The sequence below is a fragment of the Lissotriton helveticus genome, chromosome 11 (assembly GCF_964261635.1).
Source record: "Lissotriton helveticus chromosome 11, aLisHel1.1, whole genome shotgun sequence".
Classification (NCBI taxonomy): Eukaryota; Metazoa; Chordata; class Amphibia; order Caudata; family Salamandridae; genus Lissotriton; species Lissotriton helveticus.
Genome location: NC_136072.1, coordinates 949,129,705 through 949,141,099, shown reverse-complemented (window position 1 = coordinate 949,141,099; position 11,395 = coordinate 949,129,705). Strand labels below are relative to the sequence as shown.

The 11,395-nt window shown below is 40.8% G+C and overlaps 1 long non-coding RNA gene across 1 annotated transcript; it reads right to left on the bottom strand.

The window, feature by feature from the left end:
• Positions 1-1,459: 1,459 nt before the first annotated feature.
• On the bottom strand, positions 1,460-9,105 carry LOC144791362 (uncharacterized). The gene is made up of 3 exons (XR_013602369.1): positions 8,865-9,105; positions 5,954-6,048; positions 1,460-1,718 (listed from the first exon to the last, which is right to left on the bottom strand). It is a non-coding gene; the product is annotated as an uncharacterized LOC144791362 (long non-coding RNA).
• Positions 9,106-11,395: the final 2,290 nt, after the last annotated feature.

Here is an 11,395-nt window from a genome sequence, read left to right as displayed (position 1 = left end):
TTTTCTGGCCAAAACATTATATCTCTAATTTAGACACAGGTTTCTCCCTTTGTGGGCATTTACTAGTAAATGGGCGGACATATCTGATCGCGGTTGCCCAGCTTGTAGCAATATAGAGCACAGACATTCATGTATTTTTTATTTGCCAGGGTTATAAAAAGGCAAGGGCGCACTGGCTCTGCCAGATATGCAGACATTTGGCAGTAAGTCACTGTAGAGAGGCATACAGGTTATTAATATATGATACACATCCACCTATTGTCTATTCTGTCTCACGTTTTTTATTCTCGATGTGGTGTGCACACAGTGCCATTTTAAAGTTACCCCCCTAGCATGGGCCAATACACTGTATCACACTTTCTACAAGGGACCCAGCTCCTAGTTTCCCATTAGTATCTTTGTAAATTGTAACCAACCATTTTATAATTGTTTTAAGAACACTTTTTAACTATATTGTTCTAAATAGATATTGGCCTTTGCTTCTTTGCACGATTGTCTATTGTTGCTAGGTTAGATTATGGCCATGCTCCGCCTACAAATGGGCCCTTTATGAATTTAATATTTTAGGTAATGTATTAACCTCCAAGATTGCCCATAGTATGTACAAGCACGTTAATATTTTGTAGTTTTTCTACATGATGTACAAGCCTTTTACGAATGTTCTAATCAAATGACAATGAGGCAGAAGGAAAATGGAGCGAGGATCACCTAGAATGGTCGCATGATGCATAGGCACTTCATTATCGTCTCACTCAAACAATAATCTAGGGCTGTGATGCGAGCCAGAAGAAGGCTTAAAGAGATGCCAATGGATTTTGATCATAATACATGTTTTTATTTGTTTGGTTGGTGTTTATTTGTCATGACAACGCTATGAATGAAATGTTATCTTTTTAGCCATCTTTTTAACTAAATATAATGTCTTTTTATCTGTGCTTTTATGGCCATTTTTGGGCCTAAATAAAGTTTTTGGATGATGATGACATTTGTATGCTTGCGATCGGGCTTTAATACATTCTCGGAGTGATAGATAGTGCTACGATTTTTGCCTACCTAGGGAAAGTGGCATTTTCCACATCCTGTCCACTGGCTGTGTAGTCATGTTTGAACATTTTGGAAGCAAATTGGATGATGCTTGAGGTAGTATCCTCATGGGTTGTTTACTAGTGGCTTCCAGTAGAGCTAGTAGCTCTTTCGGAAATTGCAGTTAGTGTTCCCCCTTAAAAAACAAGGAGACCACGGATATGAATTGCAATACGTTTTACAAAGCAAAACTGAAATATAAAATGGCGCCACAGATGCTAGGAGGTATTTGTTCTTCTTATCATTCCAACATCATGGCATCTAAAACTGTTTGCAATGCTGTTGTCGTGGTCCATACCGACATTTCAGTCTAACATTTTAAATAATATATTGATTGCTAGTGTTACAGTACAAATTCCAACGCAGCAACCCACTTTAAGCATCATTTACTGCACAGTTCGGCAATTTAAAAAAAAGAGCATTTGACTCTTCATGGTAATATCTTTCAAGCTCACAGTTTATGTGGTATTTGCTGAAAAAGACATTAAAACGAACCCAAATGTTCGATGAAATGATACAATCTTGATATTTTCCTTTGCCTGTTCCTTTGAATTTGAACTCTATTTTATTGAATGGTGCGCTCCCTGGTCCTCTGGCCCATAGATCAATTACTCGTCTGACGACCCAGTCAGCGCCTGAAAGGGAAAGAGAAAAAAAGCACTTTAAAGTACTTGTCGCAGCTGCGCTTTTTTTGGTCAAGAAGGCCCTCATTCCTGCATGTCATGCCGCGGCCACATTTTCAAGAGGGGGAGCCACGAGGGCTTTCTGCCGATTAATTGTTGGCACACTCTCACTGCAAACATGAAACACCCCTCTGACAAGCAGCATGATTTATTACTGCCCACTGCAAAACGGAAGAAAATCAATTGGCTATTACCTCACTTAGCGATGCCTTGTCACCGCCTGGGAGCAGGGTGTTAAAAATAAAAGCCAGGCAGCGCCATGCTAGTGCGTCTACACCTGCTCGGGAGCAGATAACATTAGCACTGCAATGGCTATTTTTCTCCAGCCATGCGGTGTTGACGCCGCACGGGCTCCTTTCTCTTTGCTGTTATTAATTATACAGATGTCATCACGCGTTCTGCGAGTAGTAAATTTAACAGGAGATCCGGATGGTGACAGACTGTCTGTTCATAGGAGATGCACGCTTCAAGTCGAATCAACCATACTTAACCCTTTCCGTGATTAATGGTGTCGACGTTTTTAAAGCTAATTCCAAAACATAACACTATGTGTGGTGGTGACAAAGTCTTAGTAGAATTTTCCCTGGCAATAGAAATGGCGTTGATTAAATATAGATTTTTTTTTACAAAAGGTAAAACATATTTTTTCGTTTTTTTCTGTATGAACAAAGCTCAGAATACTGTTTTAAATAAATTGGGGAAGCGGAGGGGAGTGGTTGGAGCGTGCATTCTGAATTATCGTTGTACCAGATAATGCATTTGTATTTCTTTTTGCACGTGTGCTCATTTAAAAAACACACAATTTTTAATATAACTGTTTCCATTCATTTTTTTAACGGCACCAACTGAACAAGTTCTTAGCCGTATAAGGTACGTTATGTTAAAGATTAACTTACACATTTAGCAAGTTACAATGAATTGTATTGCCATGATTATGTGTGCAACTATTTATGGGGCCAATTCACCAGAAAACTAGCTGCAATGTAACAGACAAACGAGATGTTAATAGTGAGGTGCGGGATGGGTGATGGCGGACTCGGGATGCACTCGTGGAAGGAGTTTTAGAAGGGTCACAGTTAGAGGAGCAGTGGGTTGAAAATCGCGAATACATTCATGCGTGTTTTGCAGTGTGCTTTCCATAAACATTGAGAAGCTGCAGTACCAGACTAAAACTGGCAAGTATGCCTGATAATAGATGTTTGCTGGACACAATCGACAACTGAGATACAGAATTTTCTCGAATGACAAAAACATTTAACCTGAGTGCTCTATAAATTCGTACTTTGGTGGGAAGATTTTCATTTGATACATTTCATGTTTTGCCATCTTCTTTTCATCTTTAACATCGAATAGCTATCTGTCTGTTGTTATTTTATGCATAACCCCCGCACTCTGCCCACTCCCACCTGTATGCCATATCTCCCCATACTGTACTCCTTATTACGCCAAAAAACCAACTTACACATTTTTTGTCTTGTGGTGGTCATTTGTTGGCCGCAGTTTATTAGGAATACAAGGAAACATGTATATACTTTGCATCTTGCATGTAATGTCATAACAAAGTTCCTTGGTATTGTCTGTTGGCCCTTCTGGGTCCTTTTCTTTGGAAGGTTGGGTTTTTGCGCCCCTTTTGCGCGGGAGGGGAGAAGCTTCTGTCCAGGAGTTAGGCCACCTCGCTACCTCGTCCGACTTTGTTGTGCCCTGCCATCAGGCGGGGGCTGGGCTGCGAGCGCCGTCTCCGTTTGCTTCCCCCTCCTTTGGTAGGCCACGCTACCCAGCCGTGAGGCATCCCAGAGTGGGTGGTCCTACACAACTGGCCTTAGGCCAACTCACCCAGCCGTGAGGCATCTGAAGGTGAGTGGACCTATTCTGGCACACCGCCCTCCGGTGTGCCTCCGTACCAACCGATATCAGCGTAGTTCTCCGCCACGCTTTGCCTCTTCCTCAGCCCTGCGACATTGCTGTTCCTTAGGTGTGGGTGGGTGGGACAAGATTGTGCTCCAACGCCGTTGCTGCTCCCCGCTCCGTGAAGATAGGAGCTTACCTGGGGGAGCAGCGCTTATATGCCCCCCTTCTCGCCTTCCCGCCATGTAGGCCCCCTTTCCATTGGGGGGGTTTGTATCCCGCCCTGGCCCCCATTGGCCAGGGGGGGAGTTGGTATCACTTCGGCGGCTGCTGGCGGGGGGAGGAGCTCGGGGCCTATCTATCGCCCTTTGTCCCGCTTAGCGCGCCAAAAAAGGCGGGCCCCCATTAGTTTGTCCGGGGACGAAGCGCTGGTTATGGCGCCGGCTCTCGAGCCCCCTTCGGGAGCAGCCTCTGCAACTCTTTTCTCTTGTCTAGTTTATTAAGTCCACACTAATGAAATAAAAAATGACAATAGTGCAGATGCAACCAATTTACGATCAACAACTGGGCCCAAAATGTAATATTTGCACAAGTTAGTTGGAGGAAATTTCAACTTGATGTGCATCAGTTGCGGTAATGTCAGGGGCAAAATTGCTGGTACCAGTGAACACATGGTTGTAACCATTTCCACACGTCCACTCTTTGACAAAATACAAGTAACCTGGTTGAAGATTAAACCTCATTAGTACCAGTTCAACACCTACCAATCAACATCTGAAAGGTGACCTGCCTCTGCCCAGCAACGTGCCAGCCTCTGCGAAGCAGTATGCATGACAACGTGTTTAGTAACTTTTGATCCATTTCTGATAGTAACACATTTTTAATCTGCAAGTTATGCAGGAGGTTATGGGCTTTGTAGCATGTACAGCAAATCAATATGTATGCAGAAAATGCAACTGTCGCAGAATTTCAAAATTCCACTGGCCCTGGTTATACATTCAAAAATTCAAACTCAGTAACTGTCAGAGCTACATTGTAGCCTTGCAGTAATCAAAATAACAAGGTATGTGAAAAGCATTTGATAATACTGTATTGGTAATATTATTGTTTCTTCTCTCTGACTTACTTTTTATTAACACAAGAGAGGCACTGAACAGCTTGATACAATTCATAACATAAAATAATATTGATTATGTGTTTCACAGTAAATACTACGCATTTTAAAGCATTTATTTGTTTGACACACAGTTTTCATCCTTGGAAAGGCAAAATATCTAAGCCACTATTTATGACCTCAGTGGCTGAGTTGGAGAATCCATTAATTAATACGGGTTTAGTTAATTTGACTGTCTGCGAACTCTTTAATCAGGTACACACACACCATTGTAAACAACAAGGGGCCAGATGTACGACCCTAAATTGTGGTAGCAAATGGGCAGTCGGCCTATTTGCAACCACAATTTAGGGCATGGCCATGTACAAACATCATTTTGTGAATCTGTAAATTTTACTCAACTAACTATAACGACCAAATTTCTCTGTTTTTGTACGACTGAAATGTCCAACTAACTGTAACGTCCCTGAAACCTGTGTTTTTTCAGTGAATTTCTAAGGTTTTTTTAAATGCTAATTTCTAACTATAACGTCCATGAAACCTATAGTTTTATCAGTGAAATTATAAAGTATTTTAAATGCTAATTTCTAACTATAACGTCCCTGAAAACCTATGTTTTTTCAGTGAATTTCAAAGGTTTTTTATGCTAATTTCTAATTGTAATGTCCCAAAAATGTTTTTTCAATTTTTTTCAACTTCTATAAAAATAATGTGGGTTTCTCCTTTCTAAAATATGCATTTACCTTTTTTTTAAAGTGGATTCACATACCGATCGTGCACCACGCACGGTGGGTGCCCGAATCCTTGAATTTTGCTGCCACATTGGTTAAATCATGTTCGATGTGTGTATGGTATTTGAAGGGTGCGCGCTCTCAGCCCTGCATAACATCACATACGTGTTTCCAGGAGTCGCTTTGGGTGCACGAATCCATCGCAAACCTTTAAGTTTTAAAAGTATATGTATATAACTTTATTATATATATATTATACCAAAACATTACCTACTATAACGGTAAATATCATATATTTGTAATTGTAATAAAGCTATATTATTGTTAAATATATTTTCCGGAAATCACATCGGGTGCGCACTGGTTGTGCGCCGGGTGCGCAAATCCCATTTGACTTCAAAAGAAACAATTTCATTGGATTAGAAGCTTTCCATTCTAGAACTTGAAGGACCCCACACATTTTTTTCATTCTTTCAAGAGAATCTCAGAGGTCACACCTGTTGTCTTTTGCTCCTCTTCTTTCTATCTTTTTGGTGTTTTTTTTTGTTTCATCAAAAAATGGCAGTTGGAAATCCACCACAGCTACTTCCACCTGAAAAGGAAGAAAATTTGAAAGAACCTGTCAAAGTTCGGTATGAGAGCATCGAATGGGCATTTTTCTCCATACCATCTGGGGAGAAAAAGGTGAATGCCCAAGTGTGACATGTACAGTTTAACAAAAGGTCCTCTCCCGAGGGTCAGAAAAAAAATATTTTTGTGGGACATCATCTATGCTGAAGCATTTATATACAATGCACCTTCGGCTTCTCACAAGAGAACAACTACGTTGTGAACAACAACGACAGACAACTGACGATAACACTGCTGGACCCAGCACCTCATCTGCTGGCACAACAACTGCTCCAACTAACATCTTCCCTTAATTAGCTAGAGTTGAGTAGCATTGTTTAAAATTTAAGAAAACCTTATGTGTTGGTGAGCAATCAGTGAATGCTATCCTGGTTGCCATTAAGAACCACAAGCAGTGTGTCTGCAGGAGACGCATATTGCATGGTCGAAATGCAAGATCTTTGCAAAATTAGGATATACGGTATTGGTAACTTCAAGGCAGTCAAGTATGAGAAGAGGCGATTTTAGTAAGACCTTCGATTCAAACTACTGGGCGTATACTGGCTGATATGTGTGGGCGCTGGGCTATTGTGGAATGTATGACAGGGGTAAGTAATATTTACACTCTGCACAATATATGGCTCTAATTTTGATGAAGCCCCAATATGAAATATTTAAATAGAGAGCTTGCTACATGGCCCACTCCGTTATACTTGTGTGGGAATTTAATATAAATTTGACACATGAGGATTTTCAAAATTGTGGGCAAAACTACAAAGGCAGGAAACCTAGGGTACGCAAGACTCTTTTTCAACTGCTAACTGACCATGGGTTATTTGATTTTTGGAGCAACCTGCACAGGCAAGACCCAGGATATACGTTTTACTCATACCCCCACTATAGGCTTGTACGCTTTGACTATTGTTTTTTATCTACATTATTATTTATTGGGGTTAACATTTGTGTATATCCAAGGGTGACTTCGGATCATGTACCAGTGGTACTGGAAATTCAAGCTCTTGGGTGGTGTGCAGTCCCAAGAAAATTTAACATTTGATATGAAGCACCTAATGGATGAAGTTTATCGAGCATATGAAGGCCTGGATAAAGGAAATTTTTAAGATTATCTGACACACGGCATCTTCGGGGATTGTATGGGATGCATTTAAAGGGGAAACACAGAGTTTTGGGTTTTTAAAACCAAAACTAGCTAAGCAGGCATTACAGGTCTTATATAATGAGCTTAAGATCGCTGAAGAGGAATTGGCTAAGGGGTTAGCAGCAGCATATAACACTGTAGTACTACAGCATAATCTAGCTAGATGTAAGTCTAAAATAAATTTAGAATGGAATAAAGAGATTGCTATAAAATATCAAACTTTTTGAAAAGAGTGCCATGAATATGGTGAGGCCACAGGACGATGCTCAGCCCAGAAATTGCGAATAAAAGAGGCTGAACAAAGAATAACGGGAATTAAAAATGCGGCTGGGGCTATTGTGTCTGATCCCCAGGAAATCCTTAAAGCCGTATGTAGTATCCTGGTTATTATGTTTTACATGCTTTCCACTCCTCCACCTGTAGAACACTCTTGAGTTGATGTCATTTAGAATGTTGGTGTATGAAGCAGATAGTTGGAGAAGGGCTGAGCGCTTGCTGGCTGCTCTTGGTGGGGCTGAATACTAATGTACTTCTGATCTCCATCTAACTTGAATAAATCCTCCTAAAATCATCGAACTGCGTTCTACATTCTAGATTTTATTGGTGACGATTTGATCTAAAGAACCTGTGTCTGCTACCTCAGAGGACATCTGAGTACCTAATCTCAACCTCTAGCAACTTTTGAAATTACAACTGCTCTAACTCTTCATCTGGCACACATCAGCCCCACCATTGACCTTCCACCGGTCGCCCTCAACGCTACAGTGTCTGTTCCAGTTTCTTCAGTGAGGGTAAGCCTGCCAGTATGCATCTTGTGTGATCAGTTTGCCATCTACATGCATACACACTTTGCCTTATTTTCCTACAGTGTGTGTAAAAGACTATCCCTTCAACGCCTTTCAATACAGGCAGCACCTCAAGCGTCTCATAATCTTCTCATGCCAGTTACTATCTCCTGCATCTCAAGTCTTTGGCAGCTGTTCCTACGGTGTGTGTAAAAGACTTTCCTTGCAACGCAGGCAGCACCTCAAGCGTCACTTGATACAGTTTGTGTGCCTCCACAGCGTTCCCTACTTACATGGAACAAGGCGTTACAAGTCTCTGTCAATGCCAATGTGCCATTTCTTCAAACTTGTTCACAAACCAGTTCCTACTGCGTTTTACAATTACAGCCTAGTGCTATTGTGGCTGCTTCAGCCGAGGTAATTTGAGACTGCCTCTACCCTAGTTTCAGCACAGGTTGAGTACATTGTGCAATTACAAACGTCTACTGTGCCTTATTAAATATCTACATGATTCCAGATAACCAGCTTTTGCCTCAAGTGTAATTTGTCTCTGTCAGTAAGGCTCCTTCGTGAAGGTCTTCATTATGAAATCATCATCCTCGTGAAGAATTGTTCCAGAGGATACACAGAACTGCTGGGGTGTAAGCATTTTGATTGTGTGGGGCACGTATTATTTAATCCAACTTTTTGTCATATTTCTCCTTGTTTACCTACCACGGGTTGGTAATTGAAAACAAGGAAATCAAGGTGAGCATTTTATATCTCTTCAACTATATTTGAGCCCGCTCCAGTTTAACTGCTTATTTTTTACATTTGAAAAATGCACTGCGTGTCCAACCCAGTGCACGCACTTACCTATCTATTCTGTCTGCCACGGAGCTCTTGAGATGTTCTGTCTTCCTCGGAAAATCCATGGATGCTGTTTGGCTTCGGGGAGCGCCTCCGCGCCGAGATCCACCCGGCGCGACATGATCAACGTAGCGCCATCTTGTGGATTGTGTTTCTTCAGTGCAGCTGTACGTTTTCTCTCTCCGTCATGCCAACCGTGTTATCTGCAGTTTTGACGTTTTGAGTTATGTCTATTGAACCCTGTCAGGAACGCGAGGCCCTCTTGTATGTACCCCAACTACATCATTTAAAAACGGAAATGTTCATCTTTATTTATTGCAGTGCCAGTGTGTTTTTTTTGGGATGGTTCCATCTGAAGGTTTCACTCATGTAATTCAATAACGCTTACTCGTTTTCGGACAATTATTTTCCAAGCTGTTTCTGTCAAGTTCAAAGCGCCCTGATTCATAAGGTACACACTACTTCATTAAAGTTGCAGATAATCTCCTTTGAACTGCGGGACTTGTTATATTCCTTAACAGAACTTCAGAATTCCTCTGGTAACTCGATTGACTGTACACATAGCGGTTTTCTCTGCCTTCTATTTTGCTGCTATCTAGTGACATTTTGCTATTTCAGCGCATTCGCCTGCCACATTTCACGGTGACAGGCACACCAGTGACTTGGGACCAGATGTAGGTAAATAGTATTTACCAATTCTAAAATACCAAATTTTACCGATTCGGTATTTTAGAATCGGTAAATGCTATGTAGAAAATAATTCGGTGAAAAATACCGAATCGTTAAGATTCGGTATTTACCGAATCAGTATTTACCGATTCGGTAATTGCCATTCATTCATAAGGGCCTGGAGGCCCATAGGAATGAATGTCAATTACCAAATTGGTAAATACCGATTCGGTAAAATAGGGAAAGAGTCAAGGGTGGCAGGGTGTCACATTGACACCCTGTTGCACCCCTAAATAGTGCTTGTGTGCACATGTGGCACATATACATGCCCTAATGGCATCTATATCTGCCACATGGCACTGGTGTAAATGCACAGATTTGCATTTACAGAGGTATTCGTTATTTACCACCAACTAATAGTTGGTGGTAAATAACGAATCCTTAAAGCACAGAAGCACTCTTCAAAGTGCTTCCTACATGTCATTTACTGATTCAGTAAATACCGAATCGGCAAATGATGATTTGGTAAATACAGAATCGGTAAATACTGATTCAGTATTTAACAAATCTCCCCTACATAGCAAATGGCTCAATACCGGTCAGTAAACCTGAAATTTACCGAATTTCGGGTTTACCGACCGGTAATGGGCCACCTCCATCTGGCCCTATATCTTTTAATTTCTTGTATGGTACAGTGGGTTGACATTCAAATGTTTATTTGTACTCGCTTATTTTATACCATTTTCTCACATATAGTCACATCTTTGTTGGCAGCAGTGCTATTTCTGTACATATGCATAGGTTCCTGTTCTCTTGCATGTTGTTTATGCTTCTCTGTCATGAGAGATAAGTCATTGGGTTCCTACCCATTTATTTTTGGGTTCTTACCCGAATAGTCTACACTCATGTTGTTTTAGTGCACATCTTTTTTTTTTAACTCTACTTAGGGTATCCTCTCAAGTGCACAATCTCAAACCTCAACGCGAGGTGTCACTCAGGGGATTTAGTTCTGTTTTTACAGTGCACATTAATCAGTTCTACTTTCTCACTGCGCACAATCTGTACCTCAACCCAAGGTGTCACACAGGGGTTTTATTCCTGTCTTATGGTGCATATTGTTCTTACCTCACACGGGGTGTCACATAGGATTTTATGTCCCGTCATTACAGTGCACAACTTTGACCTCTTCATGAGGTATATATATATTTTTTGATTCACTGCACACCTACCTAGGTAACTTTACACGTTGCATGGTTCCTACCACGCATCTTCTATGCACAATCCTTTGACCTCTCCTGAGGTATGTTTGTTGGGTCTCCCCATCTTCACGTGCATAACATGGTGCGTCCTCTTGGACATTATCTTTTATTATTACTTCTGCACATTCAAATTTTACCCTCTTGGGTGTATAGTTTGGATTTTTATCTTTTTACTATACTGCAGTGGTACATCTAAGACTGGGTGTTTCTATTTTCTGTTTTAATAATCTCTCATTACACTGTAGCCCAGTACTTTTCTAATATATTTAAACTCAATTGTTTTGATGGTATGGAGAAGAAGGAGTTTATTATTGTATTTCTCTTCTTCTCTGTTATCTACTTTCCCCCTGATATGGATTGCTCTCTCGTGCACTTTTCTGGCCAGTTAGTGTACTGAAAGTACTCATTGATGGTTTCTTTTTTATTTCTTTTTCTTCGCTTTATTTCTTTCTCACATTTATCAGAAAGGAGGATATGTCTATCTGTTTCTTTTATATATTTTTGTGCTTTGTTTCTCTCTAGTACTCTCCCCTCTTTTTCTGTCTACTAGCTTATCACCTGACAATCTCTTTTCTTTTGTTTTTCTTGAGAAGAAAGGAGGATATGTAG